The sequence below is a fragment of the Podarcis melisellensis genome (genome assembly GCF_964234715.1).
Source record: "Podarcis melisellensis genome assembly, chromosome: 2".
NCBI lineage: Eukaryota > Metazoa > Chordata > Lepidosauria > Squamata > Lacertidae > Podarcis > Podarcis melisellensis.
The window spans coordinates 91,902,268-91,928,026 of NC_138529.1; the positions used below are offsets into that span (position 1 = coordinate 91,902,268).

Here is a 25,759-nt window from a genome sequence, read left to right on the forward strand (position 1 = left end):
AGGGTGTATCTATTCTGCTGTTTGTGTAGGAACTTGCTGCAAGCTGGGTTAATGGCAAATCGAACTTTCCTCTGGGTGAGGCCTGGGATGGAAGTTGTAGCTGGCAGCATCTAGGGGGCTCCCTGTTGGCTAGTCTTGTATTAGAGAGACTGGCTACAAACATGGATATGTGTGAATGAGAGTGAGGGCCAGAGAATGAAAGAGAATTACATTCTCGAGAAATGAAATATTAGACACTGGTATTTCCATTTAACAGCTACAATTTTAAATCCATAAAGCAATGCATTATCGTCATACAAATGCTGATTCAGGTCATGTTTATGTGCATGTAACCAAAGTCACACTACTCATGGGAGGGGAGGGGTGACTCAGAATAACCCTGAGGTTTCCACAACACACACACCAATAATGCACATTTTGCTTGTGAATAATAACTGCATTCATCAGTTTTGTGGTCCCAGATCCTCCTTCTTCAGATGATGATTATCTGCTACTTCAAGACACAAGAAGCAGCTATTTATGTATGGCATTAACTTCTCAGAGTTGCAATTGAAAAATGGTGATCATTTTACCAAGATAAGTAATTATCCCATCTTTATTTCTATTTTTGCTGCGTTTAGGAGCAAGGAAGTGTAGCTCGGCAAAGAGGTAAAGAGCTGTAAGTCTTTTGTGGCTATTTTTAGATGCAGTCCTTTAGGTAGACTAAACAGGACTAAGCAGATTGTGTTTTACATGCCGGTGATCCCACTCCCTTTGATTTGCAATTTATTCAGCAAACCACACCAGCATTCGCCTGCCACCCTCCAGCCATGCACTGAGCTAATGGCTGAAGGGGATTAGCTTGCAATAAGTCACAAATCTCCAGTTCTGAACAATGTGCAGAAGACATCTCTCAATTATTGTGGCTCTTCATTTTTATTCTGGGCACAGGCGGTGGGATGTTTCTTTTGCAGGACCTCGTGCTGTTTATTATTCTTACTTCTGAAATGTTCTTTCTGGCTTTTGCAGTTGTTTTTTTTAAACTATTAATTATGGTTCCTTCAAAATACAAAATGTCACTTAGATACTCCACTTTACATATGTATTATATGGGCTATGGGACAAATAACAACACTGAGCTTCCCCTACCTCCCACCCAGTGGTGTAGCGTGGGGGGTGCAGGGGGGGCCGGCCACGCCAGGCGCAACATCTGGGAGGGTGCACTCGCAGCTCTCTGCCCCTACCTGGCTCCACGGGTTAGGGGGCGCAAATTACTTGCCTTGCCCCGGGTGCTGACAACCCACGCTACACCGCTGCTCCCACCTCTTGCTCTCCCTCCAGTAAGCACCAACAACACACTGTGTTTGGAAACTGAGAGAGTAGCGATGCCTCACCTGTGTTGCTGCATCAGTCACCTCTCTCTCTCTCTCTCTCTCTCTCTCTCTCTCTGTCTCTGTGTGTGTGTGCACGCGCAAACGTGATGTTCATTTTAGCAAATGGCCTCTGAGATTCTAAGGGGCATTGCTAAGGTTTCTGTGTTTAGAAACTGAGAGAGTAGCGATGCCTCACCTGTGTTGCTGCATCAGTCACCTCTCTCTCTCTCTCTCTCTCTCTCTCTCTCTCTCTCTCTCTCTGTCTCTGTCTCTCTGTGTGTGTGCACGCGCAAACGTGATGTTCATTTTAGCAAATGGCCTCTGAGATTCTAAGGGGCATTGCTAAGGTTTCTTCAAGTGTTTCTGAGTGGGAAATTAAATTAGAGAAAATGGATCTGGGAATGATCTTGGCTATGGGCAGTGCTTTTTTCGGGGGGGGGGGAGCAGGGGTACGCATACCCCTAAACATTTTGTGAATCTTTGTACTTTCATCCATTTACTGTATTTATTTATAAAATGGTGATTTTCTTGAGTCAAAATGAGAGTACCCCTAAACATTTTTTTTAGAAAAAAAAAGCACTGGCTATGGGTAAGACATTAATTTGGGGAACTAAATTAATTTCAGACAATTTTATCCAGAGATGATTTGGGGACATAATGAATGGAAGGTGGTGTGTGTGTGTTTGCTTGCTTGCTTGCTGTAAGCCACCCTTTGAGTATGGGATGAAGAGTGGTATAGAAAGTTAATTATTATCAGTGATGATAATGTTGATGATTAGGAATTGTACCAGGATCAGTTGGGAAACTGGGAGTAATTGAAGTACAGTGGTACCTCGGGTTAAGAGCTTAATTCGTTCTGGAGGTCCGTTCTTAACCTGAAACTGTTCTTAACCTGAGGTACCACTTTAGCTAATGGGGTCTCCCACTGCCGCTGCGCCGCCGGAGCACGATTTCTGTTCTCATCCTGAAGCAAAGTTCTTAACCCAAGGTACTATTTCTGGGTTAGCGGAGTCTGTAACCTGAAGCGTCTGTAACCTGAAGCATCTGTAACCTGAGGTACCACTGTACAAAGGAACTGATTTGGGGTGATGTATATTAACTGAAGAATTTAGCTGGCATTACTCAGATGCAAAATTGTTGACTTTCAAAGCCAAAATTTGCATCTAGCAGATAAATAATCATTTGCAAATTTTAGTCTATGGAGTTATGCCCCATATCTTTTCAGTAGCTAGCAATGCCCTGGGGACTTCCTTTCTGCCAATAAAACATTTAAATGTGTTATAACAAATTATTAAGGGCTTAGTTATTTTTTCTCTACTTTTTTGTTATTTCTTCAATGAGTTGCCTTCTGTAAATGGAGTCCTTCCCTTAGAAGTGGGATCAGAAAGGCCACGTGTTACTTCTACCACCTGCAGTCATGGCTCATAGTCTTTATTTGCAAATCATTTTTTTTAACAATGAAATGAAGGGGTGGGCAGGTCAATTTTTGCTTCTCAGACAAGAAATTGGAAACCTGCCAGCTTATTAACCACCAGAACTTCAGCCTGGCAGCCTTAATTCCAACATGAATACAAATTCTAAGTCTCAGATTTCCCCAGAGAATTGCCAGGAAATACTCTGAGCAAAAACAGAGCTTAAAAAAAATGAGTCCATTTATGCATTGGAGAGGATGACTCTCGTAGAGCTTTAATCACCTGTCAGCTGGGATGTGCAGAACTGTAAACCAAATATTAGGTAGCTGTACATATTTTCTTGCTAGCTGGGATGCTTTCACTGCGGGGTTAGACTACAGTCAGTCAGCATTATGTGCAATGAAAAGAGCTATGTAAATAATAATAATAATACTATAGAATTTCTAAAGAAGTCTTTGTTAATAGTTATATAAAGAAGATAGTTTGGCAGGGGGGTTTACCTTTTTTTGATTACATCTGAAGTTGGTGCAAGATAAGATCAAAAAGAAAGAAAAAAGCATGTGCCAGCTTCTAAATAAGTCCCACATGTTAATCAAGTTTGAAAAATCCAGCTTGCTGAAAGCATGGTGATGGTAGACTCTATTACACTGAAGACACTTTCAGACAAACTCAGCCAGTGGATCCAACCAGAAAAACATTAATCTCCAGAACTTCAGAGGAAATGGCCTTTAAAATATTGCTTGTTTTCAGCCTGAGCATTTTAGACTATACAGGGTTGATCCTGACATCAGGTCCACTGAGATGGCTGCATCCCATGACAAATTGCTTTTATTTTATTGGAAGATTTACATTCTGCATTAATAGTTTGTTTTTCCCCTCTGCCTATCGTCTGACCTATTGATTTCAGCTTTAATTACCACATAATATCCCAACTATTTAGTGCTGAGTAATGGAGAGTGGGCAGAAATGAGTTACCCAGGAAGCTTGCCTGTGTCACCTGGAAGGTTAACTCCTATAGAGCAAACCTTGTGTGGAAATGATCTGGTAGAGTATCTAAGCCCTATTCATGCATTTGAGTGAATGTGTAGGGGTTTAAAGGAGGGATAAGGTGTATATGCAAGCATCACTTCCCCATCCATTCATGGGCTGCCTGCACTTCAGACCTTCCTGTGATGAGTAAGAAGGACTAAAGAAAAATTCTCTCTAGAGGTACGTGACAGGCAGAAGATTTGACTTGTATCTGTAACCTTTGGGAGCAGCCAAACTGATTTACTGAATTACACTTTGTCGTCATTCATTATCTGGGTACAAACTTGATTGGTTAAATCCAACACTGTTTCATCCCATTGACTACTATAGCCATAACCTCCCTACCCTGTTTACAGAAGTGGATGAAATGTGCAGGCAAGCGAGCCTTTCCAGAGTGAATTCAGCCTGCCAAGTTTTAAGCAGAGCTATTTGAGGGTTTTCATGCAGCAAACGTTTTAATAAAAAGAAAAGCAAAGAAGATGAAATGTCTCTAGCTTTTAAAGTTTCTGCTAGAGTTGGATGCAAATTGTAGGCTTTTAAAATCTCTTTTAAGGGGATGTTAGACTTACTGTCTATATCAGTAAGTTAGATGGAAAGGTTCTGCTATCATGCTAAGAGATTTTACCTTTGTTATATTAAAAAAAACCTGGGGGGAAACTGTTTTCTCCCCTTTCCTGGAAGTATCCTCCATTAAGCAAAAGGAAAAAAATCCTGCCTTAATGCCCAAAACTAAAGAATTCATTTAATTCTTTTAGAGAAGAGACCCCGTCATCATGAACAAAACTGATTACATCCAGGAGGCTCACAGACAACTTTCCAATACCGCCTTTACATAAAATTGGACTCAGACCCCACACAACAGTGCCCTTCAGCTCTCTATATTGGACAAACAGGACAAACCCTACGCCAAAGGATAAATGGACATAAATCTGACATCAGGAATCACAAGACAGAGAACACTTCAAACTCCCAGGACATTCGATACAAGATCTCAAAGTAGCTTATTACAAAAGAATTTCAGAAATAGACTGGAAAGAGAAGTTGTTGAATTGCAACTTATTACCAAACTTAAAACCATGGAGAGACCTGGTCTGAATAGAGACATTGGATTCTTATCTCATTATATATGATAAAGCTATTTTAGTTATCTCACCCCTTGCTTTTTCCTGTAGGACCAATTGCAGTTGTTAACAGTCATCAACAGGCTTACCACACCTATCAGCCAATCACCCATTCCCACCACCTTTCTGAGTAATACCCCTCCCCACCCTCTCACTATATATAAGGGTTTGGTGACTTCTGTTTCAGTGTATCTGAAGAAGTGTGCATGCACACGAAAGCACATACCAATCACAAACTTAGCTGGTCTCTAAGGTGCTACTGGAAGGATTTTTTTTTTATTTTGATATAAAGGCATCTTCATATGTTCCAACGTTAAAATGAGTATGTTTAGAATAATTTGGGAGCCCTCTGAATCAGAAGCCTGTAAATTAGAGAGTCCCAGTGTTGAGGTTAATCTCTGCCATGAACTCATTTTTCAACTCATTCCCCTTCTCAATCTGCAAAATGAGAAAAAGAATATCTTCTTTAAAGGGTTTTTGTAAGGGCTATAACACTCTATGCGGATATTCAAAAGTCTTACATAAGTGTATAATACTATACCATACCATATAATAATTATATTGTATATAAAAGTCTTACATAAATGTTTATAATACAGTACAATATTATATTGCCAGCAGATGAATTGCCCCTTTCACAGTTCACTTTACTGTTCACTTTCACATTCTTGCTGCAGGGTGGCTGAGGGTCCCCTAATTAATATTAGAATAAATAACTTTCTTTAACAACTTGTCACAGACTGTCTTGTCAAAATGGCAGTTCTTTGTAGCTAATTTTAAAGCAAGTGTCACCAAACATATGGAAAAACTTACAGATAACACTCTTGTGTCTTACTGAATATTTTTGGAGACATGTTGTGAAGCATTTTCCCCCCCAGTTCAAAGTGATATTGTTAAAGTTGCAGCAGATTGTGTTGTTTCAGAGGCGAGCAGAAAAACATGTTTAAAAAATATGATGTCCCCATACAGAACCAGCTGTGTGTAGTGCTTACCACTGCCTCTCTGTCCATGTCAAGATCCCGAAAGTCCCATGCTCCTGTGCTAAAGGACTGGAAGAGGAACACACTTGGATTTGGTGCAATTGCAGTTCCAGGTTTGCTAAAAAAAAGTTACCTGTTTAGGAGTCTGTAAGCCAAACACTTGGTGTGCTAATGCTGGAGAAGCATGCACTAGCTGTGTTACTCATATGTGACCAACAGGTAAGTTTTTAAAAGATTCCCATCACTGTGGTTAATCTGGATCCCTGTTTATGCAAAGACTTGAAATATATTCTACTAGGTGTTTGGGAGATAAGAAGGGAGAGCTCTACTTGCTGTTTTTGAAGTTGAGATGCAACTGCAAATGCTGATGGATTGAAGCAGACAGAGTTCTCTGTGTGTTTTCCACAGTCTGCCCCCCTGCACCCCAGAGCTAGCCTAGTGTATGCCGTTATTGTGAGGATTCTCCCCCATCACCTCTGTAGAAATAACATTAATCTACAGGCTTGATGGATTCTGTACATACAGCTGGGAGGCAGGGAGGGAAAGAAGCTGTCTCACCCTTTGCCTCAGGCATCAAATTTCTTTGTTGACAGCATCTACATTTCCCCGTCCCCCCCAAAAAAACCACACACACACACACACACACACACACCAAGTCTACCAGTTATTGGATTTGGATGGAGCTATGAAATAGTATTGTTATAAAATGGTTTGGGTTATAGCTTTGTTTGAAAAGTTATCAAATAAAAGAAAATTGGCTAGGGAGACAAAGGAATAGTTTGGGGCCACGTTGGAGTGCTTTGAATAAGAAATTGAATAATGTAATGCTGCCATCTCAGTATGCCATTTGTGGAATTCATAGTTGTTTGTTTTTGCTGTAGGCTGTAGTAACATTAAGAACATCTCTGAGTCAGTAAAGTGTGAGACTCTTATAAGATCTTAGGGTTGTGGGCTTGAACCCCATGTTGGGCAAAAGATTCCTACTTTGAAGAAGGCTGGACTAGATGATCCTTGTGACCCCTTCCACTCTAAGATTCCATGGAGGGTGGAAGAGAGGAACAAAAAGAGTTGTGACAGGGTAAGAAATGAACCTATCCATTCTTAAGGAAATCAGCCCGGAGTGCCCACTGGAAGGACAGATCCTGAAGCTGAGGCTCCAATGCTGTGGCCACCTCATGAGAAGAGAAGACTCCCTGGAAAAGACCCTGATGTTGGGAAAGATGGAGGGCACAAGGAGAAGGGGATGACAGAGGACGAGATGGTTGGACAGTGTTCTCGAAGCTACAAATATGAGTCTGACCAAACTGCGGGAGGCAGTGGAAGACAGGAGTGCCTGGCGTGCTCTGGTCCATGGGGTCATGAAGAGTCGGACACAACTAAACGACTAAACAACAACAACAACAACAACAACAACAAATAAATGAAGTGCTGCATGTATTTTTAGGACCCATCTTATTTTTGTGATTGGAAGTTGTTTTAAATTGTTTTTCATATTGTGTTGTGATATTGTTGCCTGCCATTGGGACGTTAGAGTAAAAGGAAGGTAAATGAGGAAGAAGGAGGAGGAAGAGGAGGAGGAGGAGGAGGAGGAGAAATAAACATGGCTTTAAAAGACTTACTCTGTGCCTGAACTGACTCTGGACATGCACAAACAGCAAGAGAGAAAAAGGACAGGAAGGGCCACCAGAAGTGATGTCAATTCTATTAGCCTTCAGCAGCTACTGCAACTAGGGAGTGCTTTGTGCATTGCTTTGCCAGTTGCTGGGAAGACAACACAGAGTGCAAAGGAAGGCTTCAATTATGACTGAGCAGCCACAGCTCTTCTTCCAAGTCACACACAGAAGACCACCAGCATGAGGTTTGGGAACCTCTGTTCTTGGTATATTTGTGGAGAGTAAGTCTTGGGCCTATTAGTCTCTGGAACCGACTTACATTTATATTCAGAATTTTGTTTATATTTTGAGCTACGTTCTTTGTTTCTATGGAGATATAGATATTAAAACACAAAGGTCTACCACTTAAATGTAATTCAGTTGGATCCAAAAAGTTTATTTTATTTTCTGTCTGCCTGGTTGGTTTAAGTTAATAGATTGAAAGCAAAACAATTAATTTACTGGAATCTTTTGGGTGTTTTTCCATCTGGCATGTTTGGTTAATTTAGGCTGCATGCAATCTACGGCTGCATATTTGGAAGTAAGTTCTTTGACAATAATGGCACTCCTCACATCATGCGAAAGACTGGAATGTCCACATATTACTTTGTTAACATCTAAAAAATGCCCACATTCTGTTGTTTTGTTATTGGCATCAAAGGCATTTCAAATGCCATTGTGTTTTCACAAAGCTCTTCTAAGGCTGTCGTTCAATGATGAATATCTGAATGCTTCAATACATCAGAGATTTGTGGGTACTTTGGTACTCACTGGGCAAGGTTACATTACATGCTAAGTGCAAGATGCATTCCAGCAAGTATAGCCATGTAACTATGTTCTGAATAATGACTGCTTGATATTATATGGGTTTCTTCAGTACTTTTTCTATAACACTAGTCTTTCCAAATGGCTACAGTGTTCATAAAGTGGCGCCATCACCACCACAATCAACAATGGGGATATGTTTCAAAATGTAAAATTATCCACCATGCACAGAACAATGGTTTTATGGATTCATTCACTCTACAAACAATTCTGCACAATTTTATAGGGACCCTAAATCAAGAAGCAATTTTCAGCTTTTGACAACAACAATACTGAAAAGTACCCGTTCCCCACCTGATCACTTTCCTGCTCTAAACTGTTTGCTCAATCTAAAATAGTCCGAGCTTTGTTTGAAGAGTTTGATGTGGTTATAGCTAATCTTTTAACAAGACAGGAAAGATTTATGTATCCTAAATCAAATGCAATCTTTGTCTTTCAGCATTACTGTTGAAATGTTTCTCCATATATCCTGGAAATGGTTTGTTTAGGCACTACAGGTGCAGCTATCTTCCACTTCTCTGATGTGTGCTTGTGCCTTTTTATATGTGTGTTTAAGCAGCTAAGGGAGTACATTGTGGTCAGAAAGACCCTAGTTCACATTTCACCCAGGCCACAGGCTCAGTAGGGTGGCTTTAGGCAAGGCAATAGTTGCTCTACTTCTTTATTCTTTATTCTGCAGTTGGGGTCCATAATACTGGCTTACTTTACACTACTATGATCATATGGCTAAGGTGCTTTAAATACTTAAATTCTGCTATATAGAATTTAAGTATTTAAAGCACCTTAGCCATATGATCATAGTAGTGTAAAGTAAGCCAGTATTATGGACCCCAACTGCAGAATAACTGCAGATTTCCCCTCTGTTATTTATTTCAGTTTTGGAGGTGCTCCTGAACTTGATCAGAGGTGACCGGTTGGTGCAGGGGATTCAGGTCGGAGCGAAACAATATAAACTTAAAGCTTTTGCAGATGACCTAGTTTTGACATTGCAGGAGCCAGAATCTAGTACGAAAAGAGTATTACAACTGATACATGATTTTGGTCAGGTGGCGGGATTTAAGTTAAATAAACAAAAAACGAAGGTGTTAGGGAAAAACATGACAGATACAGAGTCAGAACGGTTTCGGAGAGAAACAGAATTATCATTGGTGAAAAAGGTAAAGTACCTAGGGGTTAACATAACAGCCAAAAATCTGAGTCTATTTAAGGACAATTATGAAAAATGCTGGTCGGAAATTAAGAGAGACTTGGATAGCTGGGCAAAATTGAAGCTTTCTTTGTTGGGCCGAATTGCTGCTATTAAGATGAATGTATTGCCAAAGATGTTGTTTCTGTTCCAAACATTGCAAATTGTGGACAAAACGGAGTGTTTCCGGAGGTGGCAGAGAGATATTTCCAAATTTGTCTGGCAGGGCAAAAAGCCCAGAATTAAGTTTAAGATATTAACAGATGCGAAAGAAAGAGGGGGCTTTGCCCTGCCAGACTTAAGGTTGTATTATGAAGCCGCAGCCTTCTGCTGGCTAAAAGACTGGCTACTTCTTGAAGACACTGACGTGTTGGATCTGGAAGGTTATAACAATGCTTTTGGTTGGCATGCATACTTATGGTATGATAAGGTTAAGATCAATAAGGCCTTTAAGAACCATATTGTCAGAAAAGCAGTGTTCAATGTCTGGACAAAATATAAAGACTTACTGGAAAATAAAACTCCAAGGTGGCTCTCACCTTTGGAAGCTAAGGCCCGAAAAAGACCCAATATGGAAGCCTATTGGCCAAAATATTGGGAACTGCTAGAAAAAGACGGAGATAATTGGAAATTGCAGGGTATGGAGAAAATGAAGGATAAAGTGCGAGACTGGTTACACTACGCTCAGATTAAAGAAATTTTCAAAAGTGATAAAAAGTTAGGGTTCCAGGTGGAGAAATCGAAGTTGGAGACAGAATTGTTAGAACCTAAGACTAAGGTACTTTCAAGAATGTATAACTTGCTGTTGAAATGGAATACACAAGACGAAATGGTTAAGTCGGCTATGATAAAATGGGCACAGGATATTGGGCATAACATTATGTTTGAAGACTGGGAAAGGTTGTGGACCACTGGGTTGAACTTTACTGCATGTAATGCTTTGAAGGAGAATGTAATGAAAATGATATACAGATGGTACATGACCCCAGTTAAACTTGCCAAAATATACCATTTGTCTGATAACAAATGTTGGAAATGTAAAGAAAATGAAGGAACATTTTTTCACCTCTGGTGGACCTGCCCTAAAGTGAAGGCCTTCTGGGAAATGATATATAATGAGTTGAAAAAGGTATTTAAGTATACCTTCACCAAGAAACCAGAGGCCTTTCTTCTGGGCATTGTCGACCAGAAGGTGCTAAAGAAGGATAGAACATTTTTCATGTATGCAACAACAGCAGCAAGGATACTACTCGCTAAGAACTGGAAAACTCAAGATCTACCCACACTGGAAGAATGGCAGATGCAACTGATGGACTATATGCAACTGGCGGAGATGACTGGCAGAATCCGAGACATGGGAGAAGAAAGGATCAAAGAAGATTGGAAGAAATTCAAGATTTATCTACAGAAGCATTGTGATTTAGTGGAATGTTAAGAAGGATGCTTGGTTATAAATAATTGGCCATCACTAAATTGGATCAGGATTTGATGATAAGAGAGATTAAGAGAAACAAAATTTGTAGGAGAATTATTTCAGTGTATTTAAATAAGTGGTTATAAAATTGAAAATAAGATGATAATTTGCTTGACAAAAACTTATTAATGATGTAAGTGGGAGCGGGGGATGTGAGGAAGTCTAAAGATGTTATGAAATTTTGTAAAAACAAAGCAACGCTGTTTATTATTTTTGTATTTCTTTTATTAAAAACTTCAATAAATATTTTTTTAAAAAATACTTAAATTCTGCTATATAAAAGACAGGCTATTATAATTATTATGGGTTAAAATCGCATGCTCACTAGAACCTGGAGTAAGTCCCATTGCATACAGTGGGCTTACTTCCATGTAAATTTGCACAGGATTGGACTACACATTTAGAAAAAAACATAAAATGCAAACATAGAAACTAACAATCTGATCACCAAAAGGGCATCAGAATTTTTCTGTCAAACATAAACCATTGCTAAATGGTTTGATTAGATATTCTGTTTATTTCTGAATCAATAAAGCTCTTCTCGGATGAAAGCTTTAGCCCTGATAATCTCTCTTGAAAGTTTCCAAGTTCATGTTCATTCCTATTTTGTCACCAATTTATTTCAAGTTGGTAGTGTTACAATTTGCATGCCATGGTAATTTCAAGAGATAAGCAAATATATCTATGGCTACAGCAGCAGCTGTGGATGACCAAGAAGAGCAATGAGCCAGTGTGTGAGGCGTTTTGTGTGTTTTTTAACTTTGAACACTAAAACATCTTCATTGCAGGGAATAGCCACCAAATTTAGTTTAAGATGGTAGACTTAAATAACCCCAAAAAGGTTTAAGGGGAGTGAGGTCTGAAGCATTTGCTCCCTCCATTTCTTGTAATGTGATTTTCTGAGACCCCACAATGTATTTGATAAGAGACCCAGGCCCTGTCAAAATTATACAGTACTCAACCAGTTGTCAGAGCTGAATGCAACAGCTCTAGTATATATAGTCAGTTCCCTGTGGAGATTTGTTAGACAGTGTAGTTGCCACGGCCCCACCCTTAAGGCTCATGGAAGGAAGAGTGTGATCTGGTTTTCAGAAAGGTTTTTCCTAACAAGTGAAGAGCAGAACCAGGTTTCTGCTGATGGCTGTGAACCCTTGCCAAGGAATTCATAGACATGTTTCACTGAGCCAGATTCACCTGAAAAGCCAAACACCTACAGCTCCACAATGCCTACCCAAGGACACAGGGAGCATACCAGATGAGAAACCACAAAGAGGAAGAGAAGTTCTCACTTTAAGCTCCAGGTATTGTCGAGAGAGAGAGAGAGAGAGAGAGAGAGAGAGAGAGAGAGAGAGAGAGAGAGAGAGAGATCAGTGTTCCACCCCACTCCATTACAGAATCAATGAGCCACCATATATTTGTGTGCATGTGAGTGTGTGGAGGGGAGGGGATAGATTTCATAATTCAAAAGCTGCCCAAATTTCCTTTCAGCAGCTTGTACAGAAATCCTGATTTTATAGTACATAACTCTTCTAGTCAGTGCATGATCAATTTGACCATAAAAAAGAACAGTTGAGGATCTTCTCAAACTTGAAAATAGATTGAGACCATTGGAGGATGTGAACCATATGTACAAGAAATAAATCTTTATGAAAACACACGAGAAAGGAACAAAAATAACGTTATGAGAATGAACACAAAATCTGTTTTATTGATTCAGCCAGCTTTAATAATGAAGATATGCAGTCTGTGATCAGTTGAGAAGAAGCATAGAACTAGATTTTTTTGTTCATCACAGCTTGTTTGTAATGTTCTAGTGACACCAAGCAGACTTAAATGGGACATATCCCCTAGAAATTCTTGCCATTTCCCTTGCTTAAAATGCAGTATGTTTCCATCTAATAGTTTACTAAAGAGTGATGTACTGCAGATAGAAAATTTACCAAGACTGATCCTCTAGCCTAAATAAAACTAGCACTTCCTTCTTTTGAAATATATGTCCTTATGGAGACAATGCACATTATATATTGTTCTGTAATGCATTATAAGCGCCATTAGCATAGCAAATGGCCTGGTAGCATACAGAAATAATTCTGACATATCTGATCCTCTTCAGGATGTCCAAATGATCATCCTTCATGCTGGAGTGACAGCAGGAAACAAAAAGGAAGGATATGAACCTCAAAAAATGTGATATAATAGGTACTCGTGCACTGTTCAAAACATCATATTGAATAGAAGTAAGCCAAATTACTGGCTCATATATATACTCCTTTGTCAAGGTAATGGTTTTGGTTGGCTGTACCAACCTCCTCCAGAGCATCTGCAAAGAAGTTGCTCTGTGCCAAAGAACAAATTGCTTTTTTCCCACCCCTAAGCACCTGGCAGGTATATAGAACAATAGTCAGAGCTGTTGTGTATGAGAGATGGAAGCTTGGGAGAGAGGCATGTCTTGCTCTGTACTGGAATTTGGGGGTCCCCTGGAAACCTAAAGGGGAAACATGATCTATGGGAGTGTTAATGCAGTGAGCCCCTCCATCCTTTGCTCAGCTTGTATATGTGTGTAAATAAAAAATCATATATCCTAAAGACACTACAGTGTCCATGGACCTTCATTTGAAGGAAACTGAGCCCTGGGTAAGCACAGGACCCCCTGGAGTCTCTCACTACTTGGATATTAGGATGGCACATTACCAGACATCCCCATTTCCTGGGGACAATCCCCGGATTTACAAATCAGTCCCCTGAAAAAATGTATCTATTTAGTAGGAAGTTGAAAAGTATCCTCGGATTTATTGGGAAAAAATCTGGTAACCTTAATTGTAACAACACATTGCAGTTTTCCACATGCTTAAAAGTAACACTGAAGTAGCATCTATAGCACATGGAATACCTCTAGCTCAGGGTTTGAAAAACCCCCTCTGGGCTTCTCTATCCAGTACATGGCACCTGACCCAGCCCATGCCCAATTCTCCTAAGCTACTGCCCTCACCACCCCTGACCTGCACCTTTCTTGAGTGCTTTTGCCTGCCTTGGGTGAACCTTTGAACTGTGATAATCCCTCCTGCTTGCCTGCATGCATGGAGACTGGAGAGATGTGGTGGTAGGGATATACAGTAGACCTGAAACTTACATGTGCTTTACTTACTGGTACATGATTGCAGCTTTGCACAGATGGCAGGAAAACAAACAAATGGAAAAGGAGGGGGCTGTATGAAGGGGTCATCTGAGATTTCATGAAGGCTGCACAAGATCTCACATAATCTTCCCAGTGGAGGAACTCTTGCCATGGAAATAATTTTTAAGGCCTCCACCTTGCTTGCCAACTTCTGGAAGGTAACTTTTGTTGCTGGCTCCAGTCACCCTATCCAACTAAGGCTGGAACATCCTAGCGCTTCCTGGACAGATATAACCTGGTTATAGTTTTCCATGCCCTTGAACTTGATTAGGTTATTTCCAGTTGATGTATGTGGTGCTACCTATTGGGTCTGCATCTGGTAGGTCCAGCTTTAGCCTTTAGGAAACATAGCTCAGCAGTGCTTAAACAGCTATGCTAGTTGCTGATTTGTTTCTTGGTCCCAGTCCAATGTGCTGGTTGTTATATAAAAAAAGGCAGTAAGTAGCTTGGGACCTACCACCTGTGACTCAGAAGCCTACCTGAAGCTTATGGTCACCATCAGACTTTTATCCTTCAAGAAGGACCACCCCATTCAGATGAGCAATGACGAAAAAGGAGCTGAAGGGGTAAGGGGCAGAAGAAATAAGGAATGAGACCCGTAGCTGCTATTAAGCCTATTTAGTGGAACAGGGTATGTAAGAAACTCCCTCTTTGGCAATATGTTACTTGAGAGGTAAAGGGGAGGGGGAATAGGCAAAAATAATCTTGATAAAATGATATTGATTCATTGTGGCATCAAGTTGGCCCAGCTATTTCTTTCTCTTTATTTCAGTCTCATTAGACTGCTTCAACATGATTAATGGCTTGCTTAAAGGGTAATTTAATTTCTAACATAGTATGTACAAAAGATTATTCCTTGTTATGCCCTAGTCACATAAACTCCAACTTTAGAACACAGGGACCTTTAGTGTTTCAGTAACAAAAACCACAGAGAAATTTCAGGACCAATTATATAGTGGACAACAATCCATAGCCTATTATTAAAACTGGAGATCGGATACATATTGATCTGAATTTGATCCTGAAGCAAGAATTACATTCTTTTAAAAGTGAATAACAAAAAAGATGTAATATATGCAGTAGGTTCACATGGCTGTGAATGTGACCACACAACTGAACATATAAGACAAGTTGTGCTGGTTCACACCAAAGTTGATATTGTCTAAAGACAGGCATCCTGCAATCTGGCCAGTGTGCACAACAGTCCTAACCTACCTGTATGATGCCCCACGTCTATAGTGATCAGTTTTATTATTATTTTTTTAAAGAATATCCAATCAGCAATCATATATATATGAGAGTAACCTCACAAAATCAAAAGGGACTTCCTTCTGATTAGACCTGCTTAGGCTTCAGAGTTCTAAGCTGAAGTAGCCAGGATGAAAACTGGAGCAGATCTTCATTCTGAAATCTAATTCACAATATTTATTTTTCTGGTTGTGTCAATCATCTGCTCTAGCACCACCCACCACTGGCATGCAACCCCAAAAGGATTGCCCCTCAACAGAAAAAAAGTTTATCCACTCTTGAACTAGTCCAAGTACTCCAACTATACCAGTATGGTATAGTGGTAAAAGTGTTGGTTTAGGATCTTGGAGACTAGGGTTCAAATCCCCGCCCAACCGTGAAACTCATTGGATGATATTAGGCCAGTCACAGCCTCTCAGCCTAACCTACTTCACAGGGCTGTTGCAACGATAAAGGTAAAGGTAAATAACTCCTGGATGGTTAAGTCCAGTCAAAGGCAACTATGGGGTGCAGCGCTCATCTCACTTTAAGACGAGGGAGCCAGTGTATGTCCACAGACAGCTTTCTGGGTCATGTGACCAACATGACTAAACTGCTTCTGGGGCAAAGGGATACTGTGATGGAAGCCAGAAGGCACAGAAACACCGTTTACCTTCCTGCAAGAATGGTACCTATTTATCTACTTGCACTGGCATGCTTTCGAACTGCTAGGTTGGCATAAGCTGGAGCAGAGCAATGGGAGCTCACCCTGTCACGCAGATTTGAACCACCAACCTTTTGATAGGCAAGCCCAAGAGGCTCAGTGTTCAGATCACAGCGCCACCTGCATCCTTGCTGCAATGATAAAGGGGGGAGGAGGAGAAACATGTATGCCACCTTGAGCTCCTTGGAGGAAAGATAGGATACAGCTGCAATAAATAAACTCAATAATCCTGATTCCATGCTAGTCAAACAGATACGTCCGTGTGTACTTCCTGGGAATATTTGGTGTTTTAAGAGCTCAGAAATGACACACTGTTCAGATAATTTTTGTTGTTGTTGTTTCCTGAAATTTGCACCTGAACATAAAATATTGTAGCCAGTGCTAGTCCTGCTCAGAGTAGACCCACTGGAATTAATAAGCATGACTAATTAATTCTACTCTGAGAAGAACTTAGTTGGGTATAGTGCTTAGCAGCAAGAATATTGAACCAGTGAGACCTGTGTTCAAATCTTTTGAAATAAAAGCTGTAAGCGTTTTTCACGGTAGATGTATGGAATAGAAAAGAGATAAGCAATCTGTGAAGCAAGCACACACTAATAACCGAAATAACTAGTTTGTCATTCATCTATATTTGAACATAGAACAATGTGGATGAAACTCAATAAAAGAGCAGACTGGCATTCCACCAAAAATAACTTGGCTGCCTTTATTAAACTTCGGGGTTTTGCTGCTCCCTCTGTGAATAGTGGCAACTTCTCTTGGTTGGCAGAATGAGTTTTTGTTTCTCTTAACTCTGCTGTTTTCCATCTTTCTTAATAGGAATGCTGCCAAGAAGAATGAATAAATCTGGCAGTGTTTCTGACTATCTTTCTCAATTTGATCTTTTTTATAAAGAAACAGGCTGTAGGCACATTATCTGGTATGAAAAGTAAAGAACGTACTCCCATCTTCCAGAACGCTGCAGTAACCCGATTTCCTTCCACTTATAAGAAATCCATACAGATCCCGCAGTGCGAATCTGATAACCCCAGAATCTTCTCCTAGAAAAAAAGCTAAGGGATATTAATGATATCTTGCTTTACACACACATACTCTCTCTGTCACAGAGAGACATGCAAGTAGAGCAAGCACAGCCGAGATTGAACTGATTTGGATTTCAGCACAAGAAGTGCTAAAAAGCTATCATTGCACAGGGTGCCCGCAATACCGAGAAACGCTGCCCTAACTGCCTACAGGTGACCTGATCAGATCCATATTACATTTCATTTTGGAGCAAACCTTCCTGTTCTGCAAAGTCTTGTGAAGATTCTATTAAGATTCCTTAACAGACTATACCAGATCAGACTTTCTGGGGTGGGGTGGGGTGGGGGACAGAATTTCATTCCTGAATGCTACTTCACATAATATAAAACTATACACACAGAATAGCACATGATTTAGACCCAAAGTGAGTCTTCTCAATTAAGGAAGCTGTTCAGTCTACCATTACATAGTAAGGTACAGATATCTGTGATATTACCTGCACTTGCCCCAAGCTCTTGAGGCAACCATATGGCAGATGGAATATGAACTAGGTCAACTCATGTTCAGGATATTGATGTCTACAGATGTTCAAACATGGGTTGGGACAATGATTCAAACTGGTGTGGAACTATTTCTGGGATGCAGAAAGGTATCACTTTAAGAGGGGATGGCACCATATTGGGGGAAATGGTCATGTGAGTCTATCCCAGGGCTTTTGTTTTCCAGTGGGAACTCACCAGAACTAAGTTCTAGCACCTCTCAGGTCATTGCCATTTTAAGAGAACAAGGAAAATGTTTGTGATGGGTTCTGGCACCACTTTTTCTAGAAAAATAGCACCGGTCTATCCTATGTGTACATATGCAAATGTAGAGCTTAGTTCCGTATTAACATGAAAATAAGGACACATTTAAACTCACAGGCACAGAGTCTGCATGTTGTAGGAAGCTATACACAAATAGTTGTGATGGAAATGAAAACAAAATTCAAATTATTAGATGTAAAGAAAGCAGAACAGATACACAGTCCAATTTTGTGACAGATCTCCCCTAATTAAACAAGGAGACAAATCTATGCTACAAAGATATCTTGGGGGGGGGATGACTCCCCTTTCTGACAACTACAGATATTAGATGACTGTGGTTTCCCTTTTATTCTTTATCCCTTTGTTGCTTTGTTGTTTTTAGGAAGTAAAAATCACACACAATAAATCACCCTCGCTAAAACAACACCATGCTGAAAGAATATGTGTCTGTGAAGATGGTGATACTCATGGGGCAAGCTATTAAAAAGGCTAAAATTATTTGTGGTGGGAGAATTCGCTGGAAACAGTAGCATATGGGTAAAGAAGAGATAATTTAACAGAGAGCATGAGAGAATGGGATTTGACTGTTTTATTAGTCAGGGGATTAGAAGCCATGGGCCAGGGAGAAGGAACAGGTCTTTTATTAACAGTGCTAATACCCATTTAGTTTATCCAAATGTGATTGGAAAGAGCTACAATGTATAATCCTGAGAAGCTGAGCTTATGCTGAAAACTCCAATTCATCTATAATTAGTCCAATTCAAGCAGCCAGTTCAGGATGATACAAGAAACTTTATGAGATCTGTTAAAGCTATGCAAAGCAGTCTCTTTAATGAATTCAAAGGAAAGTAACATAGATTATGGGAGGGGGTAAATCAAGTACAGCATATGTAAACATCTTCATTGCATGCAGCTATTAGAAACCTGCTTTAGAGACGCTTGGGATCCAACATTTGCTTGAGCCAAATATTGGACAATATGAAATAGTCAATAGTGGACTGCATTCTTCTTGGCCAAGCCTTTATGTGGCCTTCTCCAAGACTGATTTTTCTAGTGTCATGTTTAAGAACCTCTTATTCTGCTTTGAAACTTACAGCTTCCTCTTATCCACATTTAGGTGCTGCAATGGTGCAAGCAGAGGCTTAAGTCACAATACCTGCACATGTACCTTTGAAGGCACAGACATAGACATTTGAACGTATGCAAGTTATGTTGGAAACTACTCCCACCTCCTTATTATGCCTTGGATCTCAACTTCCCTTCCATGAACAGAACAGAGTGATTGTTCACAGAATGAGGTTTCTGCTGCCCCCATTTCCATCTGCAGCACCCTACAGCCCTCCAAATGCTTTGGGGCACTGGGATACCTTTAGGATTGGGATGGGGTATGATGCGTGGCACTACATATAGTGGGGGCAGTTAGCAGGAAACTCTCCACTACATACAGGAATGGAAGATGCCTCCTTCCGAAAACTCTTGCAGCCAAACTGGTGCTAAATGTATTGTTCTGCTTTCCTTTGGCCCACATCAGTGAGACTGAGAAGAGGGTCTTGCCATCCAGGCAGCCCAAGACCTGAGTATATTCTGTCCAGGCTTGTGCCCCAGAAAGGTCACTTTGGGGCTGCTAATGCAGCAAAATTAACACGGGAGGCAGCGGTTATAAGCTCAACCTGATTGACATAAGGTATGAGCACCACAAGCTGCCTTTATTGGTGGGAGAGGTAATCATGTCTCACTGGTCAGGTGCTGCCCACTTTATGCAGGGCAGCCCCCAGTCAACCTTCCACTATCTGCCTGCTTCAGCGGGTGCTTGGAGCTCAGAGTACAGTGGTACCTCGGGTTACATACACTTCAGGTTATATACGCTTCAGGTTACAGACTCCGCTAACCCAGAAATAGTGCTTCAGGTTAAGAACTTTGCTTCAGGATGAGAACAGAAATCGTGCTCTGGTGGTGCGGCGGCAGCAGGAGGCCCCATTAGCTAAAGTGGTGCTTCAGGTTAAAAACAGTTTCAGGTTAAGTACGGACCTCCAGAATGAATTAAGTACTTAACCTGAGGTACCACTGTATTACTCAACAAACAGACCAAAACCCTGCACTAGGCACTGTTCGGTGGCACACTGCTCCATAATCTCTTGAGAAAGACTGATACCAACACTGCAGGAAGGGCTTCCTGTGGTGCATACTCCAAGTGCATGAATACCTATTCATTAGAATTATGCCCAAATCAAAAAAGAACTATTTGCTACCCTTGCTAGGTGTCAGAAATTTCATCAGCACCATTTATGGGTAATTTGAAACTGCAGAAACCAATCACAAATCCCTCGGAAGCAAACTAAAAAAACCTCTAACTTCTGCTCCACCAAGTCTTCAGCACATGATCTTAAAACTGCAACAGTGCAACATAAGAATAACCATAGCTGATCTGCTCTCACACAACTGTGTGGACACTGTCAATGAGAAGAAAAGAAAACTTAGAAGAACATGTGCACATGACATCACAACACCTGCCTGCATCCACACAAAAAAACCTAGAAGAAATAATGCAGAAAGAAGAGAGAGAATGTAATGAATATCTTGAAAGCTAGAGGAGATAAGTAGAGGGTGGTTTAGCAAGAGGCATCAAGTTCCTTTGGCTATAAGAAAATTCTGGAATGATAAGACAAAACGAACAATAGAAAATGATGCCAAAAGCAATTCCAGAGAAGCTGGAAAGAGTCCACAAAGGACACCTTGGGATGGTATTGTGCAAGAGAAGAGCAAGGGATATGCTCTACTAGCCTGGCATGAACAGAAGATGGTTGGAGACAGTTGTACTTGTTCAAAACAACAAAAACAGAACAAAGAAACCATGATAATTAAGGAGATGTCCCGCAGAATCTGACAGCAACTGGCTACAGAACTATTTGAACTGGAAGGAAAGCATTACTTGCTAGTCGTTGATTATTATACTGTAGCTGTTACATTGAAGTAATTGAAAAACACCTCATCCAGTGCTATAACAAACCAGACAAAGGCAGGACCCTCAAGGCCTGACATTTGTGATGAATTATTTCCTGACAATGGATCCCAATTTGAAGAATCCCATGGATTTGCAAAAGAGTGGGGTTTGATGCACACTACCAGCAGTCCATATTACCCACAATCCAATGCTCTGGCAGAGAAATGTGTTCAAACTGCAAAGTAGATACTGACCAATGTCAAGCAACATTGACAAGATCCATACTATGGGTGACTAAACTACCCATGGAATTGGGATACTTGCCTGCTCAAATGCTAAGGAGAAGAAGGCTCAAATCCAGGATACCTGCCAAAGACTCATTTCTGAAGCTTAGAGCGGCAGATCATCACAGGGTGAAACAAAGCTGGATTGTCAAAAAAGAAAAAAACAGAAATTCTATGATAAAAAGCCAAAATACTGAGCCCACTCCTCAGAAATTCAAATGTAATGATTCAAAGCCAAGGCAGCCAATGACACCCTGGAACAGTCTCAGAGACTTCAGGATATCTCAGGTCATACAGAGTACAAGTAGAAAGCGAACAGTCACTAAGATGAAATTGCAGACACCGAAGATTTACTCCCAGAGTCACTTTTGCAGCTGTAAGAGCAGATGAGCCATAGGGAGAAGCTGAGAGGGATGAAACCATAACTAGTTTGGGTACCCCAGCAAGACTGTCCAAGAGGTAATGGCACAAGAACCACAGGGAGAATAACTGTCATCACATGACTCTCCAGAGACAGCAGAAAATATAACCAACACTCACTCAAGGTAGGAAAGAAAATTCTACCTAAGCAGCGGAAAGAGTATGTCACACAACAGAAGCAATTATTAGCCCCGTTTGTAATTTGTAAAAACCAACCAACCTCAGAGCAGTTCATTAAAAAAATAATCATATATTGTCAACTAAATATATGGCAGGCAGCCCATTTAAGACAAGCAGTTGTAATTCACTAGGCCAGCTTCTGAAGTTCTGATTCAGAGGTGTGTACTGGATGGAGAAGTTGGTTACTACTCCACGCAGGCTCCCGGGCCTCCTCAGAAAGTTGTTTTTTAACCATTAATTCAGCTTGTGGTGAGTTTCTATATAAACTGCTGGCGGCAACACTCATATTGGGCTTCTCTTTTGCTCTCCGTAATTTCTAGGGCAATAATGATGGGCTATATATTCTTTAAACCTCCCTTTCGTAGAAGCCGAATGAGGGCAGTCATCTGCCCGCTGCCACAACCCAGAATACCTCTGGGAATTATCCTACCCCGTGACATAGTTTGACATAGCAGCAAGGCTTTTGCGGTTCTTGTTGGTTTGGGGAGGGAAAGCAGAGGAACTTTAGTTACCTCACATTCTTAGGTATACCCAGTGACGGAGGGGGGAGAGCAGGTGGGGGCGGGGCTGGCGCATGTCCTGGGGGCATGGCACGTGTCCTGGGGGCATGCCGCCCAGCGCAGCCAGGGGGCAGCCACAATGGCACTCCACCGGGGGGGCACTCCCTCCACACTCCTCTTCCTCCACCAGCCAATGGGTACACTCACACCGCCCCAGCTCAAATTCTAATTCACACACCAAATATTGATGCAACCTATAGTTTCTGCACACACCAAAAGCATCATCATCATCATGAAATGTGGCTCAGTGTGTATTTAAAAAAACAACACCTAGATTTTGTGTAGAATGAGAGCCTTGAATCATTTACATGAAGCCACTGAACACCAAAGCAGAGGCAGCTGCTTCTCACTGATGAAGATATATTGTGGCTGTGTTGCCTTCATGCTCAGCATTCCAAGTGGACATTTCAGTGGTAGAGTCTCTCTCTCCCTTTCTCTCTCTCTCACGGGTTACTTTAATTTCTCCCCCCTTTCCTCTTCCCACATGATACAAATGGCTAAAACTACAGTTCTTTGAGAACGGACCCTCTATCTCCTGGTAACCAAGAAAAATAAATAATTTTTATTTATTTATTTTTTGCAATGGAAACCCTTTTTGAAATGCATGCAAAAATGTAGTTCTCTTTAGTTAATAAATAAATGATGGATGCATTAAAAAACAATATTCTAGGGCTCTGTCTGAAGCTCCCTGCTGCTTCCCGCTCTTCCCAACTCACAGGACACACCTTTGTATTTGCCTCATCGGCAAGTTCGATGCAGTTCAGCACTAAATGAAGGGAGCTTCTTAATCAGCATATAAACGACCACACCTTTTCTGCAATTCTGAAGTCAGTGAGGTTATGCCAATGAACAGGACCACTGACCTGGCCTTCGATAGCTCACGTGTCTTAAGGCCCTTATATCAGGGACAGCCAACATGGTGCCCCTTAGAGGTTTCTGGATTAGAACTTGGACCACCCCTGGCCAAAATGGCTGGGGTTGATAGCAGGGGCTCCAACAACATTTGGGAGGGCACTACATTGACTTATCCCTGCCTTATACTGTTCACCGTGCACTAAATGATGTGTTTGAAAGGCAAGACTATTTAAAGAAGTAACAAATGTCTGAATCCACACAGAAGGCTTTATCACACCCACTTGCAGAAACCACAAACTGCTCCATCAAGCACTGCACTTTTGGCATAAAATGCACACACATCTTCTAGTTTCTGGTACTGTGAGCATTCCAAACTTTTCATAACATACAACAGCTCATCTAGCATACAAATGAAGCGACAGAAACACAACTTATTGATCTCTAAGTGGGGAAAAAAACAACCACACCAATCCCCCGCCTTATGAACTTCAGTTCATTTTAATTTGACATTTTGTTTTCTGGTCTGAATCTTTCAACAAAAAAGAAAAGAAAAGATCCACTGAGCACTCTCCTAGTGAGGATACTTCCTCCTTGAAACTCAGTGAAATGAGCTGAAAAGAGACATTTAGTGCTTTGCATATGTTGGAACAGTTGGAAAATGAAACAAGCCACTGTGATCTTCCTTACCTTTTAAACGCGAGGGTCTAAAGCCATGTGCAAGTGCTAAAATCAGCACTGTCATCCTGTGTGCTACCCATTAAATGCTGCACACGGGCACACCAACACACACACACACACAGATACACACACACACACACACACACACACAAGAGCTGTCGGAAGATACTCAGAAATATGCCTATTCTGGTGTCTGGGTATCAGCACCCTCTTTTCCCCCTCTCATGAACACAGATTTAAGAGAAACGCAGCAGACCCTTCTCTTTCTCTATAAATTGCAATGGTTAAAGATAAAGAGAAGGGGAATCAGTCAGTCTCCTTTATTCTCTATCTCTCTTATGCTAATGCAAATCACTACAAGGCGGCGGGGGGGGGGGAGTGTTGGAGAGACAAAAGAAAATGAAGCTTCCCTTCCAGCATTATTCACATTGCAACAGACAGCCCAATTTTGTACTTACAGATCTTAGCAGCCAAACGTCTCAGGATCTTTTGCAGTTTTCTGCCAAACTGCTACAAGCTCTCGGAAAGCCACACTGCTCATCCAGGCAAAACCGAGCCGTGCAGAATGTCCTATGCAGCTGGGAAATAATGGAACTCTTTCCCCAGCTGGGACTGCAAGCCTTTTATCCGCTGAGCATCCTCTATCTCTTGGCTGGGATTAACTGTGAAAGGCATGGCTTTCCCACAGCATCCACGACAAGGACCCACACCATTAGGGCACAGGGACAAAAATGTGGCTAGCGCTTGGAATGCAGGGATCCAAAAATCCTACACATTTTCAAATTAGTTCTCTACTTGGCTCCCTTGCAATACAAGGACACACACACACACAGAGAGAGAGAGAACACAAAGCTGTATGTCACACCCTCAGCATGATAGATCAAATGTTCTTACCATTTTTTCCACACAGATGTGAGCTCCTGCCAGGTATTAAAAAGCTCCTTCTCGTCTTGAAATCTGGGTCACTAACTAATGTATTAAATTTCTAACAGGAACAGGGAGGGTTTTGCCTGGTCCCTGTTCATAAACCTGCCCTGTTCACTATAAAGGATTAGGTTTGCCAAGCATGTATCTAAAATAAAGCAATACTCCAGTTCTCATTAAATATTTAATCCTACTATGGTGCGTGTATCTATCTTGTATTATATCTCTACCTGTTTTATATACAGTATGATGTGTGTATGTGATAATGTTCTTGTCTAAATAATACAGTAGCATACTGACATGCTTCCCATATTAGTTATATTTATTTATTTGTCACCTTTCTACCCCAAGCTCAAGATGGCATTAATGGTTTTCCTGCTCCCCATTTTATCCTCACAACAACCCTATGAGGTAGGTTAGGCTGAGAGGCAGTGACTGGCCCAAGGTCGCTCAGTGAGCTTCCAGGCTGAGCGGGGAATTGAACCCTGGTCTCCCAGCTCCTAGTCCAGTGCTCTAACTACTACACCACTCTGGCTCTCCTTATATTACATATATAATATATAGTCCGGTCAGTGCTATTTTTCTAGAAAAAGAGTTGGCAGAACTCACCGTAAACGCCTCCCTTGTTATCTTATAATGGCAATAGCGCCCACCTGAGAGGTGCTGGAACTGAGTTCTGGTGAGCTCTGATTGGGGGGGGGGGAGCCCTGAGTATAGTATAGTATAGTATAGTATAGTATAGTATAGTATAGTATAGTATAGTATAGTATAGTATAGTATAGTATTTATTGTATAACCTTATACTGAAAGTTGCATATAGATCTTTAACAATGCAATTATATAGAATTGTACAGAAACAAGTCTGTACAATTGGTAGTAGGTGGTGGGTGGGTGTGGGTGGTTGTGTTTAAGCATCACATCATTCTCCCTTGCT

The 25,759-nt window shown here is 41.0% G+C and overlaps 1 protein-coding gene across 6 annotated transcripts in view; it reads right to left on the reverse strand.

Moving 5' to 3' along the window:
• CNTN6 (contactin 6) overlaps positions 1–24,891 on the reverse strand; it is a 196,966-nt gene extending 172,075 nt beyond the window's left edge. For 4 of the 6 annotated variants that reach the window (XR_014165831.1, XM_081901480.1, XM_081901485.1 and 1 more), the window contains exon 1: positions 24,360–24,723. The gene's annotated coding sequence lies outside the window, so the exon portion shown is untranslated. Of the gene's footprint in view, positions 1–23,910; positions 24,014–24,359; positions 24,724–24,795 lie in introns of those variants that run through there. The other 2 variants (XM_081901481.1, XM_081901482.1) reach the window with 2 other exon arrangements.
• Between the last annotated feature and the right edge of the window lie 868 nt (positions 24,892–25,759).